Source organism: Panthera leo, chromosome A2, assembly GCF_018350215.1.
Source record: "Panthera leo isolate Ple1 chromosome A2, P.leo_Ple1_pat1.1, whole genome shotgun sequence".
Taxonomy (NCBI): domain Eukaryota; kingdom Metazoa; phylum Chordata; class Mammalia; order Carnivora; family Felidae; genus Panthera; species Panthera leo.
This window is the reverse complement of record NC_056680.1, coordinates 120,626,715-120,643,148: the sequence shown is the minus strand read 5'-3', so window position 1 is coordinate 120,643,148 and position 16,434 is coordinate 120,626,715. Positions and strand designations below refer to the sequence as shown.

The 16,434-nt window shown below is 48.0% G+C and overlaps 1 protein-coding gene across 1 annotated transcript in view; it reads left to right on the top strand.

Moving 5' to 3' along the window:
• Window positions 1-817: 817 nt before the first annotated feature.
• NOD1 (nucleotide binding oligomerization domain containing 1) overlaps window positions 818-16,434 on the top strand; it is a 76,078-nt gene continuing 60,461 nt past the window's right edge. The window contains exon 1 of the mRNA XM_042921387.1: window positions 818-1,064. The gene's annotated coding sequence lies outside the window, so the exon portion shown is untranslated. The remainder of the gene's footprint in view (window positions 1,065-16,434) is intronic.

Sequence of the window (16,434 nt, the reverse complement as noted above, 5' to 3'; positions counted from 1 at the left end):
TTTAAAAACTCCTTTATGAGTCATCACTGATTAATGTATACAGTATAAATGTACACCGTCAAGAAAAGATTTAAGAACGGAAAGAAAGACTTAGATTTTAAAAAGTATAAATCTAGAGGCGCTTGGGTGGCTCGTTTGAGGGCGAGGCCTCGCTGAGGTCATGATCTCACTCCCGAGTTCCAGCCCGCATGGGGCTCATTGCTGTCAGCACGTTGCCTGCTTCGGGTCCTCTGTTCCCCTCTCTCTGCCCCTACTCAGTTCATGCTCTGTCTCGCTCAGAAATAAAGAAAACATTAAATACGTAAATAAATAAACAAAAAATTTTTAAAGTATAAATCTACGTATATGCTCTGTCGTAAAAAGTTTGATTCTTCCAAGCTAGTTTTCATCCAGGCGCACGTGTCCCATTTTAACGAGAGTTTCACCGTCTTGCCCAGGATTTGCCTCTGGTTGCAGGATCTGGGTTGATACTATTAAGGGGAGGGTCTGGACTCGCGGCCACCGTGGCGCAAGGAGTTCCCAAGAGTGTCACCCCCGGGCCAACTCTCCCGCCTGCCCACTCGGCCCTGCCCGCGGCTGGCAGCTCTCGGCCGGCGCGGAGCGCGCCTTGGGGCTGCCCGCGGCCACTTTTCTGTGCGCCGCGTCTCCAGACTTCCCGCAAGCCGGCGGCCCCAGCGCCGACCCCGCCCCGTCCGGCCGGCACCGCCTCCGCCCCTCTGCTCTGCCAGGCGAGGCAGGCGGGCGCGGCCGCAAGTGCCCTCCCGTCCAGTTCCCGTTCCGGGCCGGGGCGCAAGGCTGCACCCGCCCAGCGCTTCCCGCAGCTGCTGGTGCTGTGAGCTCCCCGGCGCTCCCGGGTCTCCGCGCCTCCGGTCCCCGGGCTCGCCGCTCCCGGGTCTCCGCGCTCCCCCGGCTCGCGGCTTCCCGGTCTCCGCGCTCCTTCGGCTCGCCGCTCCCGGGTTTCCGCGCTCTCCTGGCTGGTGGCTCCCCGGCCTCGGCGCTCCCCTGCGCACCTGGCTCTCGCCCCGGTTCCCAGCTGTTGTGAAGTCTCTACACGTGGAACCCAAGTAAGTTCCCGCAGCTGGGGGTGCTTCGCTCAGGGAAGTTTCCTGGGGATCTTGCGCGCCTTGAGCGAGGAGGCTCAGAGAGAAGGGGTACTGTTTGTGGGCAGTATGCAAAGCTCCCCTGGAAGTGTTGGAGAAATAAATGAAGTACCGCGCCAAAGATGGCCCACCGGGACTAAACCGAGCTCTGGTCTCTAGCTTAGAGACCCCTCTTCTGGGTTCTTCTTGCCGCAGGCGCGAAAACCTGCCAGGAATACAGAAGCTGACAACTATAAATTACCCTTCCCACTTGCACTGGGGGCTCAGCTGTTTGGAGAAAGGATCTCCTCTGAGCCCGCCGGTGTTAAATAAATCTCTGATCCACCAAGATCTCCAAGTGCCGCTTGGTTTTTCTGCCAGTGTTGCAACCTGGTTCTGTAACATATTTGGTTCCCTGACTGGGAAACCCAACTGCTCTGGCCCGTTGTTGCCACTGGTTTGGGAAAACGGCTAGGCGGTGATGGAACGAGGGATCGTAAAGGAGAATGGGCGTCCTGCCTGGATTTCGGCAGTCTCCTGTTTGGTCGCCTCCCGCCGGCCTGCTCCCTCATTCTCGTGGGACTCAAAGAGACCTGGTAGGTGAGGACCTGGACAGGATGTTGGAACCGGTAAGGCCAGGGCCCCAAAGTAGTCAGGCCCACCCAAAAGGATGGAAGGGGGACCTGATCACTCCCCAGAGACCTTAGTGGTCTCACAGGTAGAAAAATTTGTGGGAGGGAATGTAATAGCCTCTGGTGTGTATGTGTGTGTGAATGTGTGGCTCGGCCAGACTCGCCAGTTGAGTTCGAGTTTGTAGCTCCACTGACAGGCACGCTTAAGGTCCCCAAAAGTCTATGGAGTCTGAGTGGGCTCACCTGTGTGGCAGTGAAAGGCATAACGTCCAGGGTGGCATTGGATTAGATTCTGATCGCAAGTCACAAAGCTGAGTCCACTTCCGCCAAGCCTCACCTAAAGTTTCCCTCCTGAACGTGACCAGTGGAGTATCTGATTGGTCCTCTCATTTGACGGGATACCCTCCCTTTGTCTGTCTCCTCCACACTGAACACAAGAAAGGAATTAATAATGGGATCAAAACAGAATAAGCCTATGATTTTAGAGGTCATGCTGAAAACATTTTTAAAAGGGATTTTCAGGCAATTATGGGGTGAAAATGACACCCAGGAAGTTAAGGACCTTTTGTGAACTAGAATGGCCCGTGTTCAATGTAGGATGGCCCCCGGAAGGGACATTAGATGCTCCAGTGGCGCAGCGGGTTTGGCTGATGGTCACTGGGAACCCAGGTCACCCTGATCAATTTCCATACATTGACTTCTGGCTTGAAATTGCCCAATCCTCCGCCTTGCGATTCATCCATAGCAAGCAGAGTCAGGCAAAGGTTTTAGCTGCCTTATCAAGAGACTCACCCAGGAAACCAAAGAAGCAACCTACTGTTCCCCTAGTGTTTTCAGGAGACCTGGAGGAAGATCCCGTCTTTCCACCACCTTATGACTCACCGGGCTCCCTCCCCGCTGACCCTAAGCTTGAAACTCCTCCTCTGTCTGTCTCTCCTCCACCAGACGGACAGACATGCCGCCCATCTCTCCTCTACTCCCAGACCCGGAGAACCCTCCCCAACCAGGGCCAGCAGCCAGACTGTGCCCCAGACCCAGACCTGACACTCTCCAAATGCCTGTAAGGGAGACAAGAGAGCCTGAAAGACAGAATGAGGATTGCACAGTCCAGCCAGCCGTTCCATGATGTATTATCAACCTTCCTCTACAACCAACCTCCTCAATGGGAAACACAACACTCCATCATACTCTGAGAAGCCACAAGCAACAGTCGACTTGATGGAGTCCCTCTTCCAGACCCACCGACCGACTTGGGAAGATTGTCAACAGTTACTCCATACTCTGTTTAATACAGAAAAAAGAAGAAGAATAGAAACACGACAGTATCTAAGAAATCACACACCTCCAGGGATCAATGACCCTGCTGTCTGGGCTCAAGCTGCTGTGCCTGAAGAACGCCCAACATGAGATTTCACGACAGAAGAAGGACAAGGCCATATCTGGTGATATCAGGAAACCCTCCTTTGGGGAATCCGAGCTGGAACGAAAAAGCCCATGGACATGACTAAAATATCGTCAGTCACACAGCAGCCTGGGGAGTCTCCCAGAGACTACTGCAAAAAACTATGTAGGCATACCATGCATACATCCCGTTTGACCATGGGGCACCAGAAAGTCAACAAATGGTAAATACCTCCTTTGTGGCACAGGCTGCCCCAGATATCAGAAGAAAACTCCAGAAGTTAGAGGGCTTTGCTGGGATGAATATCACTCAGCTGATAGAGGTCGCCAATAAAGTTTTCATAAACAGAGAAGTCACAGCCGAAAGAGAAGCAGAGAGACTAAAAGAGAAGGCCACTCTTCTTGCAGCAACACTAAAAGAAACAGACACTGCAAAGATGGGAAGACCCCAACCACCAAAAGAGGGGAAGCCCAGAGCCCCCTTAGCAAAGGACCAATGTGTATACTGCAAAGAGAAGGGACAGTGGAAGAATGAATGTCCAAATTGGAAGGGGCCCTCAAAACCCAGCCAATATCAGGAAGAACCTCGAGGAGAGAACCTCGTTAGTCTGGCCAGGATAGAATCGGACTGAGGGGGACCGGGCTTTTTTTCTCTGGGCTGCATGAGCCCACAGTCAAAATGAAAGTAGGGGGCTGACAACTAAGAAGTTAAAGAGGAAATTAAAAAGTACATGGAAGCCAATGAAAATGATAACACCACAACCCCAAACCTCTGGGATGCAGCAAAGGCGGTCATAAAAGGAAAATATATAGCAATCCAGGTCTTCTAAAGAAGGAAGAAAGATCTTAGATACACAACCTAACCTTACACCTTAAAGAGCTGGAAAAAGAACAGCAAATAAAACCCCAAACCAGCAGAAGACAGGAAATAATAAAGATTAGAGCAGAAATTAATGCTATCAAAACCAAAACCAAAACCAAAACAAAACAGATCAATGAAACCAGAAGCTGGTTCTTTGAAAGAATTAACAAAATTGATAAACCACGAGCCAGTTTGATCATAAAGAAAAAGGAAAGGACCCAAATAAGTAAAGTCAAGAATGAAAGAGGAGAGATCACAACCAACACAGCAGAAATAAAAACAATAAGAGAATATTATGAGCAATTACATGCCAATAAAATGGGCAATCTGGAAGAAATGGACAAATTCCTAGAAACATATACACTAGCAAAACTGAAATAGGAAGAAATAGAAACAGACCCATAACCAGTAAACAAGTAGAATTAGTAATCAAAAATCTCCCCAAAAAACAAGAGTCCAGGGCTAGATGGCTTTCCAGGGGAATTCTACCAAACATTTAGTTAACACCTATTTTCTTGAAGCTGTTCCAAAAAATAGAAATGGAAGGAAAACTTCCAAACTCTTTCTATGAGGCCAGCATTACCTTGATTCCAAAACCAGAGACCCCACTAAAAAAGGAGAACTATAGACCGATTTCCCTGATGAACATGGATGCAAAAATCCTCAACAAGATATTAGCCAACCAGATCCAACAATACATTAAAACAATTATTCACCATGACCAAGTGGGATTTATACCTGGGACTCAGGGCTGGTTCAATATATTCTCAAAACAATTAACATGATTCATCATGTCAATAAAAGAAAGGACAAGAACTGTATGATCCTCTCAATAGATGCAGAGAAAGCATTTGACAAAATACAGCATCCTTTCTTGATAAAAACCCTCAAGAAAGTAGGGATAGAAGGATCATACCTCGAGATCATAAAAGCCACATATGAACGACCCAATGCTAATATCATGCTCAATGGGGAAAATCAGATCTTTCCCCCTAAGGTCAGGAACAAGACAGGGATGTACACTCTCACCACTGTTATTCAACATAGTATTAGAAGTCTTAGCCTCTGCAGTCAGACAACACAAAGAAATAAAAGTCATCCAGACCACCCAGGAGGAGACTCTATATGGAAAACCCAAAAGATCCTGCCAAAAACTGCTAGAACCGATTTATGAATTCAGCAAAGTTGCAGTATATAAAATCAACGCACAGAAATCGGTTGCATTCCTATTCACCAACAATGAAGCAACAGAAAGAGAAATCAGGGAATCAGTCCCATTTACAATTGCACCAAAAACCATAAAATACCTAGGAATAAATGTAACCAAAGAGGTGAAAAATGTATACACTGAAAACCATAGAAAGCTTATGAAAGAAATTGAAGAAGACACAAAAAAATGGAAAAAAGATTCCATGCTCCTAGATAGGAAGAACAAATGTTGTTAAAATGTCGATCCTACCCAAAGCAATCTACATATTCAGTGCAATCTCTATCAGACTAACACCGCATTCTTCACAGAGCTAGAACAAACAATCCTAAAATTTGTATGGAACCAGAAAAGACCCCGAATAGCCAAAGCAATCTTGAAAAAGAAAACCAAAGCAGGAGGCATCACAATCCCAGACTTCAAGCTGTACCACAAAGCTGTAATCCTCAAGACAGTATGGTACTGGCACAAAAACAGACACTCAGACCAGTGGAACAGAATAGAGAACCCAGAAATGGACCCACAAACATATGGCCAACTAATCTTTACAATGCAGGAAAGAATATCCAATGGAATAAAGACGGTCTCTTCAGCAAGTGGTGCTGGGAAAACTGGACAACGACATGCAGAAGAATGAACCTGGACCACTTTCTTACACCATACACAAAAATAAACTCAAAATGGATGAAAGACCTAAATGTAAGACAGGAAGCCATCAAAATCCTCAAGGGGAAAGCAGGCAAAAACCTCTTTGATCTTGGCCGCAGCAACTTCTTACTCAACACATCTCTGGAGGCAAGGGAAACAAAAGCAAAAATGAACTATTGGGACCTCATCAAAAGAAAAAGTTTCTGCACAGTAAAGGAAACAATCAGCAAAACTAAAAGGCAACCAACAGAATGGGAGAAGATATTTGCAAATGACATATCAGGTAAAGGATTAGTATCCAATATCTATACAGAACTTATCAAACTCAACACCCAAAAAATAAATAATCCAGTGAAGAAATGGGCAAAAGACATGAATACACAGTCCTCCGAAGAAGACATCCAGATGACCAACCGACACATGAAAAGATGCTCAACATCACTCATCATCAGGGAAATACAAATCAAAACCACAATGAGATACCACCTTATACCTGTCAGAATGGCTAACATGAACAACTCAGGCAACAACAGATGTTGGTGAGGATGTGGAGAAAGAGGATCTCTTTTGCATTGTTGGTGGGAATGCAAGCTGGTGCAGCGACTCTGGAAAACAGTATGGAGGTTCCTCAAAAAATTAAAAATAGAACTACCCTACGACCCAGCAATTGCACTACTACGTATTTATCCAAGGGATACAAGTGTGCTATTTCAAAGGGACACATGCACCCCCATGTTTATAGCAGCACTATCAACAATAACCAAAGTATGGAAAGAGCCCAACTGTCCATCGATGGATGAATGGATAAATAAGATGTGGTATAGATATATACAATGGAGTATTTCTCGGCAATCAAAAAGAATGAAATCTTGCCATTTGCAACTACATGGATGGAACTGGAGGGTATTATGCTAAGTGAAATTAGTCAGAGAAAGACAAATATCATGTAACTTCACTCATATGAGGACTTTAAGAGAGAAAACAGATGAACATAAGGGAAGGGAAACAAAAATAATATAAAAACAAGGAGGGGGACAAAACATAAGGGACTCTTAAATGTGGAGAACGAACAGAGGGTTACTGGAGGGGTTGTGGGAGGGGGGATGGGCTAAATGGGTAAGGGGCTTAAGGAATCTACTCCTGAAATCACTGTTGCAACATATGCTAACTAATTTGGATGTAAATTTAAAAAATTAAATTAAAAAAAAAAGTAGGGGGCCGAACAATAACTTTCATGGTTGACACTGGGGCTCAACACTTGGTTGTCACTTCCCCGGTGGCCCCTTTCAGCCAAAAAACAGCAACCATGCTTGGGGCTACTAGGACACAGGCAATACAATAGCCCTTCTGTCAAGCTCGACAATGTGAACTTGGGGGTCACAAGGTCCGACATGAGTTCTTCTACTTACCTGGCTGCCTGATTCCTCTCCTGGGCTGGGATCTTCTCTCCAAACTTGGAGAGAGGCCAGTAGCCTACCTGGATCAAAAAAACTTGATCCTGTGGCTGCAGGATGGCCACCGTGCCTCAGAGTGCTGGCAGCCACAGTCTTACTCATCAAGGAGGCGGACAAACTCACACTGGGACAAACACTTAATGTTAACGTCCCACACGTGGTCATGTCCCTGATGAGCACCCAGTGATCTAGTTTTCTCTCCAATTCTCGGCTGGCACAATATCAAGGCCTTCTCTATGAAAACCCAAGGGTCACTCTTGAAACAGTAAGAACACCAAACCCAGCCACCTTCCTTCCCACGGAGGAGGGAGAACCTGACCATGACTGTTCCCAAGTAGTGGATGAAGTCTACACCAGCCGCCTGGACCTCCAAGACCAGGCTATAACAAGCCCGGAGATCACCCTGTTCAGTGATGGGAGCAGCTATTTACAAGAGGGCAGCCGTAGAGCAGGATATGCAGTAACCACAACCACCGAAGTTCTGGAAGCCAAGGCCTTGCCGGAAGGATGGTCGGCACAACGAGCTGAACTGTAAGCCTTAACCTGAGCCCTCATCCTTAGCAAAGGTAAACGAGTTACCATCTACACTGATTCCCGGTATGCCTTCGCTACTGTGCATGTACATGGGGCCATCTATAAAGAAAAAGGCCTCCTTACTGCTGCAGGGAAAACTATCAAAAATACTAAATACTAAAGCTTCTTGAGGCTGTATGGCTGCCAGACAAGGTAGCTATCCTACACTGTAAGGGACATCAGAAAGGAGACAACCCCAGAACTCAAGGAAATCACCTGGCTGACAAAACAGCGAGCGTGGCCGCCTGTGGTGACCCAGGCGAAGCTCCTACCTACACTATGACTCTCGCGCCCCAGAGGGAAGTCTCCCCACCCCTGTATACAAATGAGAAGAAAAGTTGGGCCTCCACAGAAGGAGGCACACTAAACAAAGAGGGATGGTGGGTCATGCCAAATGGGCACATCTTTGTCCCGTCATCTATGGGAAGACACCTAGTGAAGGAATATCACCAACTCAGGCACCAAGGAAAAACTGCTCTAGAGGCCCTCCTCAAAAAGACCTACTGTATCAGCCAGCTGCCGGCATTATGCCGAGCTGTCCGTGAACAATGTGTATAATGTGTGCCAAAAACAATGCTCGGTCTGCCCCTCGGCCCTCGCCTGGCCCACAAAGGATGGGGGCCGCCCCTTTCGAAGACTTAGAGGTGGACTTTACTGACATACAACCAAATAAAGGATTCAGGTGCCTTCTGGTAATAATCTGCACATATTCGGGATGGGTCGAAGCATTCCCGACCAGAACGGAACGGAGTCGCAAGGTGGCCAAAGCTCTTCTACGGGAGATTGTGCCTCGGTTTGGCCTACCCTTAACCGTACACAGTGATAAGGGACCTGCATTTGTGGCAGACATTATACAAACCCTGACAAAGTCCCTCAACATTACCTGGAAACTGCACACCTGCTTACCCCAGAGCTCAGGGAAAGATGAATCGCACCCTCCAAGGAAACCCTGGCTAAGTTCCACCAAAAGACTAATCTCCCATGGCCAGATTTTCTACCACTGGCCCTCTTGTGTGCCCGATGCACGCCTGGGGCACTAGGATTCTCCCCTTTCGAGTTATTATATGGGCGACCCCCACCCCATGTTTAAAAAAACTCCCAGGAGACCTACACCAGATTGAAGACAAGGGAATAAGAGAACAGCTCCAGACCTTGGGGGCAGTCCTAAACAAGTTATAGAGATACACCATAGAGAAGGCCCCAATTTCCTTAGGGACCCCCGTTCACCCCTTTCTGCCAGAAGACTCTGTATGGGTCAAAGATTGAAAGAGGGAACGTCTTAAACCACAGTGGACTGGGCCTCATACTGTTATTCTAACAACTCCTACAGCCCTTAAAGTTTCAGGTATCACCCCTTGGGTCTATCACTCCAGAGTTAAGAAGGCCAACTCAGAAGAACCCCCAACCTGCGAAGTGATCCAGATCCAGTCAACCTGCTTAAACTGACCCTCAAAAGGGAAACTGGCCCCCGAGACCTCCAGCCCTGCTCCAGCCACAGCCCGGAAGCTGGCTGGCCTGTACATGGCAGACGCTTGAGAAATCAACCCATGGACCAAGCCCAGGGGTTCAGATGAAACTCTGCCAGCCCTTGCCCCTTACTGGTGTCATAGCCCTGATCTTACTTCTTACTGTTGGGCTGATAGAGACTGCATCAACAAGCTAGACATGGGACAAAAGATGCATGCTGGGTCTCACATACCTCCTCTGGATGGGAAGATTATTAAGTATTGCCTGTATATTATGATAACGTCTCTCACCCTCACAACTGCCGCTTACCCACTTTGCCCCCAGGATTGTTATATGACAATAAGGGGGTCAAGGGCATTCAGCACCTTCACCTCCCTCCACAAAGATTGCTACCAGGGAGAAACACCCACTCTCTGTCGGTCACCCAGTGCCCCAAGGGCTAAGTATTGGACTGTAGAGATAACCCAAAATATCAGGAACCCACGTCACAACAAGGGCCTCCAGAGAGGGAAGCGAGCTTGCTACAGTTACCTTCCTCAGTGGGGGATCTCGGACGGGGGAGGGGTGCAAGACAGGGCCCTTCAAAAAGTTATAAAGGATAGCCAGGATGGGGTAATACAAGCCGTAAAGGCAACCGCTCCCTGGGCAGCCTACCGGGGTTTGAACCTTTCAGCCCTCAATCAGATGCTTACCAATTCCCCACTCCAGCGTTGGGCCAACACTACAAGTCCTCCATAAAATACATAATCACACCCAAACCTGTTGGATGTGCTTGCCCCTCAGCCGGAGGGCTCACTTAGCCGCTCCCATCCCTTTGACCTGGGAAGCTCCTGAAAATCTCAAAACCAACACCTCTGTCTTAATTGGACCCCTGGCCACTGGGGTCCGTCACACAAATACCGACAATCTAACCTGTACAGTCCCTGAAGGTATGAATGGTACCTCTCTATGTGCAAAAAATATAACTTTAAAGAAGAAGGTTATATTTGAACCCTATGTTCAACCCCTGGGGTGTTCTATCTGTGTTCTAATTCGGTCTACCAATGCTTAGAGGCCAACTGGACTCAGATATGTTATTCCGTCTTCCTAACCCCAGAGGTATCCGTATACACTGCAGATCAGTTCCTAACAGCCTTTAGCCCCAAGTCCCTGGCTAAACAGGCAATCCTGCTACCCGTTCTGATAGGAGCAGGAATTGCGACAAGAATAGGAACCAGAATTGGGGGCATAGGTTCATCCGTAGGACTATACCATAGACTATCTCAAGAGATAAATGAAGACATGGAACGGGTGGCAGATTCTCTGGTAACCTTACAAAGCCAAATAAACTCTCTGGCGGCAGTGACCCTCCAAAATCGGTAAGTCCCTCCACCTTGTCTCTTCAGAAAAAAAGAGGGATCTGCATCTTTCTGGGGGAGGAATGTTGCTATTTCGTAAACCAATCAGGAACAGTTACAACTAAGGTTAAGGAACTCAAAAAAAAAAAAAAATCAACATAGACAACAGGAAAGTATCAATAAGAAGGATGGCATCTCACAGATTGGGCATCCTGGCTTCCTGCCCTGGAGGGGCCCCTCCTCTCCATAATTTTACTTGTATCCATCGGGCCCTGTATACTGAATGCCGTGGTATGTTTTATTGAAAACACTGTTGCTTGCCAAACTACTACATGTATCTTAGCCTTCTGAGAGTACCAACCTGTAAAACTGAAAGGTGATGACTACTAAAAGTTTTTTTAAAAGGCATCAAAGCAGGGGGAATGTTGGAGAAGTGAATAAAGAATGCCAAAGATGGCCGATGGGGCTAAAACAAGCTCTGGTCTCTGGCTTAGAGACCCCTCTTCCGGGTTCTTCTTGCCCTGTTTGCCGCGCACGCGCTCGAAAACCCGCCACGAATACGGAAGCTGACAGCTATAAATTGCCCTTCCCACCTGCATTCGGGGCTCAGATCTTTGGAGAAACGGTCTCCTCTGGGCCCGCCGGTGCTAAATAAATCTCCAATCCACCAAGATCTCCGAGTGCTGCTTGGTTTCTCCGCCAGCGTTCCAGCCTGGTTCCGTAACAGAGGAGCTACAGGTGAAATGAGTCGGAAAAGTGCAGACAGTTTGAGGAATGCAGAGAAAGTTCAGAGGGACGAACTTGAGCATCTGCAGAATCACTGATTCCCTCCTTAGGGTGTCTCAATCCTGCCTGCACCCTAGAATCGCCTGGGCACTTTTAAAATGCAGCTGCCCTGGCCCCATCCCAGACCCATTACATCAGAATCCCTGGGGCTGGGACCCAGTCTTCGATAGCGTTTAAACTCCCCAGGTGATTCCAATGTGCAGCCAGGGTTGGGAGCCAATGACGGAAGAAAGCGTGGCTGCTGAGGAAGGTGGGAAGGCACACAGGGGCCTTGATGGAGTCCAGCTGCAGACGGATCCCTCGGCACCCAGTGTCCTGTGTGGCCCTCAGGCTTTGTTAGCCACCAAAAGGGGAATGAGACTGTGCGTGGCAGGGCGAATAGCGTGTTGAAGAGACCCTCTTATGTTCGTCAGTCTTTTGGCACATTGTGAAAAACAGAAGGCGTGCCTGGTTACGATCCCCGCTTGACTCTGCGTCTGGGAAATTGCTCCCTTGTTGCCTTGGAAATGAAGTTGGGGGAAACCAGGAAACCCGCGGCCTCTGCGACTTCTGGGTGATTTAAGGATGAGGCCGGGTGTTGCCACAGGGTTGGGTTTGTCCGTCCTTCCAAAAGCCCCCGTCTGGGTGCTATCATGTCCAGGGCGGGGTGCCTCTCCTGTGGGTTTCTGAGAGGAGTGGATTTCACAGGATGGACCCTTCCTCACCGTGGGGGCAATGTTGGTGGGCAAGTAGCTGTAATCCCAGAAGCAGGGCCATTGGGCAAGACGCACGGTTCTACCCCACGTGCGGGGCGGCTTTAAGAGGTGGGTTGAAAACAAACAACAGCCTAGAGGTAGAAGAAGGGCCTTTCAAAGGTTTTAAGAAGAGTACATTTAATTTTTGTGGAATGGAGAAGTGAGTTCAGAGTTTCGGACTCCCAACAAACCTGGGCCCAAATTCAGATTCTGTCGCTTCTATGATATGTGACCATAGGGAAGTTACCTGAAAACTGGGGGTAAAAGTAACAGCGGTATGAGGACCCTTATAGTTAAGCGAGATAGTGCGTAGCAAATGCCTGGCAGGGCAGGTGACGTATGGCAGGTGCTCTGTGAGTGGTGGTCATGAGGCACAGTGGCAGTGCTTCGTGTCTGCTGTCTGTCGCTGCTGTTTACTTGACACAGCCGTGAAGTGGGGGGTGGGGTGTTTGTGTAGAAACTGTCTCCCTCCACGCTCCATTCCCCTGCTCTTGTCTGGCCCTGCTAAGGGAAAGGCTTCTTTCCTCTTGGGCCTCTGGGTGCTTTGAGGTCTGGAATTTCAAGCCACTGGTTCCCTCCACCCCCTTCCCCCAGGGTTTATTGATGGGTCTGGAATACAGCTTTAATGCATTGACGGGAATGAATTTTTTGACAAAAAAAAAAAAAAAAGCAGCCCTTAATCCTAAGACTTCTGCACCCCGCTGCCACCTCTATGAAAAATGGGCTCCTAAGAAAGCTGTGCTGTCTGTAGGGTCTCAGAATTGATGTGGGCACACACACGTGGCTCTCCTCCTGGCAGCATGCCCAGACTACACCCAGGCTGCTTCTGTTCTGCCTCTGCCTCTTGGCTTAGGGACGACGCATCGTCCTTCAGTGACCAAGAACAGGAATTTGGGGAAGGGGGACCCAGATCCTACAGCTGTCGATGCTGCATCCCAGATGAACCTCTCACCCTGGGGCCCGCTGTGTGTGCCCCTGACGATCGCTTGTAGTGACGATAGCACTGTTTAGACTGGACAATTGCGTTCGGCACAGTGATGTCATGTGAAAACTAGGATCAAGTGTTTTTGCCGTATATGTGCAATCGCTGACTTTTGCTTACGTGAGACTATCGAATTCATGTCTCTTTTTAGCTGGAGAGTTCACTATTTCTTCCAACCCTTAAGACATAAGCCTGGGATTTGAGGTTTACGTTTCCAGTTGATTTTACGGCTCTCTTTTTTGGGACGACTTTAGGCAAGATGAGATTAGAAAAGCTAAAATTTGTACTTGTGCTGAATTTTTGTCATGCAGAAGCTGTAGATATTTTGCACGTTTCTAGAAGCCCTGTTTTCTTTCACCGCCTGGGCAACGTCAATTGTGTCCCACCCGCAGGGCCTCTTTCCATCCGTCCACAGTCTCAACTTTGTTTTGAGGAAAAGTCTTTGGTGCATCAGATAATGCTCATTGAGGGCAAGTGTTTTTTTCCACACTTGCCTGTTGTAGTAAGAAAGGAGTAGTCCCTGCCATTTCAGTTAATTTATGGTTTTTTACCCAGTGCCGTTAAGTGTGTCGAAGCCAGACTTCCTGGCTTGAATTTTTATCCCTGCGTTTTATCTAGAACTGCCGCAGACCAAACTGTGGGCAGAGATCACTTTGCAGAGTTGGCCAAGCCAAGCTCACCACCACCCCTACCTTCGTCATCCCCCCGCCCCAGCCTCTGGAGCCATTGTGTCAGGCAGGCCTGGGTGCGGTCACTCTGAGGGCGTCCTGGCCCTCTGCTGGGGCACAGTGCCCTAACAAGGGGCTGTTCTAAAGCCAGCAAGGCAGTTTTGTACTGCACTTTGTTAAAAACGGAAGGTAGCCTAGTAAACTGCCACTTTGGAATTTGTTTCACAAAACTATAGTTTCAAGTATTAATAAACAGGTCAACATAAGGGCCCAGATAATTGCAAAGTGAGCACCAGATTAGCACCAGATTTTAGTAGGTCGGTATTTTAATAAAACATGAAAAGTCGCCACTGTTCTGTTTGTTTCAGGATGTTGGTAGTTGGCCTCTTTACGTGTCTTCACCTAAGGGAAGAAAAGAGTTGGGAGGACATAGAGTTTTTCAGAGGCACACGCAACTGGGTAGGACAGTCATGCGTTGCTAGGGAAAACCCTTCCGTGGCAGGTGATGACTAACTTGAGAAAATATCTGTGGTGTTCTAATTCCCGAAATATTAAAGCCAGATGGCTAAGAACTTCCCATACTCCATTTTAACACATTCCCCAATTGCTATCTATGACCGCAAACCAAACCTTCTAGAAGGAAGTTGGTGGAAAGCTAGGCTGTTCTTTGGGGCTATCCTTATTTCTTACAGTTCTTGACAGCGGGCTCCTTCATTGGGATGGAGCCACTCATGGACCCCGTTTAACAAGGAGGTGTTTTACATTTAATACAAATTCAGGGACATCCATGGTTTCAAGTGGACACATGAGATCTGTAACAAATACAGACAGGCAGGATGTAAATGAAAGAAACTGGTTTGGGGGTCAGAATTGAACTCAAGCTACTACTTTGTTCTTTAACTGTGTGAGCTCGCCAAGATACTTAACCTCTTCACCCTGTGTCCTCCTTTGTCAAGTAGTTATAAGAATTCTTTCTTTACTGAGTGGTTTTGCGTATTTGATGAGGTAATTGATATAAGCCACCTGGCTTTCAGGAAATGCCAATTATTGTGATAATGAGTACGCAGATTACTGGGGTCAGAGTGCTGGTCTTGCCACCCCTTGAGCTATGTGGCTTTGGCTAACGTACTTAACAATCGTGAGTCTCAGTTTTTGTATCTGCAAAATGGGGATGGATAACTCTACCTTATGTGGAAGCATTGGTTTGAGGCTTGATGGAATGAAATGATGATGCATCTGATCTGAAAGACCCTATATAATAGCAAACACTTACATAGATTTAACTGTGTGTAGCCCTGGTCTAAAGGCTTCAGGATTTGGTGGTGGTGGTGCCTTTTTTTTTTTTTTTTTTTTTTTTTTAGTGCATTTAATCTTCCCAACAACCCTCTGTGCTGGTTATCCCATTTTACGGATGAGACAACCGAAGCTCAGTGAGATGAAAGAACTCATCCAAAGTGAACAGATAGTAAAGGCTGCACCCAGGATTTGAAGCGGAACCCTGTTATCAACCACTGAAGCTGCACTCTGTGGGTGCCCCTGCCTCTGCTCACCTCCCCCACTTCCCCGTGCCTGCCTTCTGTAATTGGCCCGAAGACGTGCTTCTGCTCTTTGAAGACCCGTATTTCTGGACACGGGGGCCCCAGCGGCCAAAGAACTGCCTGCTTATACAGCGGCACTTCCCCCCACCCCCCCCCCCCCCACCCCCAGCCTCAACCCCAGACTTGCAGCTTTTAAGCCTCAACAATTGCTTCCACTGGCTGATCTAACATCCCCTGGGTGTGGTGGGGCTGGGGGAGCCCTGATATTCCTATTGACTGATGTTTTTAGAGTGGGTTATGATGTTTATTTGAGAGAAATGTCATCTCAGTGCACTGAGACAGCCTGGGTGTAATAAAACCTACCTTCACCCAGACAGGTGTGTGGAAAGAGCAGGCCTGGAAGTTCCAGGTGGGGCTGCGCTGGGCACAGTGTTCAAACAGCATGCCATCGAAAGTGAAGTGCCTGGTCCAAGGTGATTGCCTTTTCACAAATTCCTTCCTCCCCGTCCCTCTTCTTTACACCCCAGGAGCTTTTGCCTCTTTTGGAGATCTAGCAATCTTCCAGGAGACCCGAGCCAGTGGAACACGGGCCCAGATACGCACATTCTCCATTGAGTGAATGGAGGATGCTTCAGCCTTTCAGATAATGAGGTGGCGATTGTTTTTCTGGGAAAACAGAAAGTGTGGAGTGCTTCGCTGGCTCCCCAGTCTGGTGTTGAGGGCTGTTAGAAAGCTGTTTGTAGCTCCTGGTTCCTCCTGGCTTGCTGGAGATTCAATTCTTCAACACATTAATTCAACAAATATTATCGGAAGGCCTTGCTAGTGCCAGGAGTCTATCTGTATCACTGGGATACAGCAGTGAATGAACTGGACCCAGCATCCGGCCAAATGGAGTTTGCAGGATCCTGGAGGAGGAAGGGGTGTAACACACAAACACATAGTTTGAAACTGTGGTAAGCGCCGTAAGTTGAAAACAATGGTATGCCATGAGACAGACCATCAGAGCTGCACCAGGATTAAGGCAGTCTGAGATATGCTTTTCCAAGAATGAGCCTTTTCAACTAGA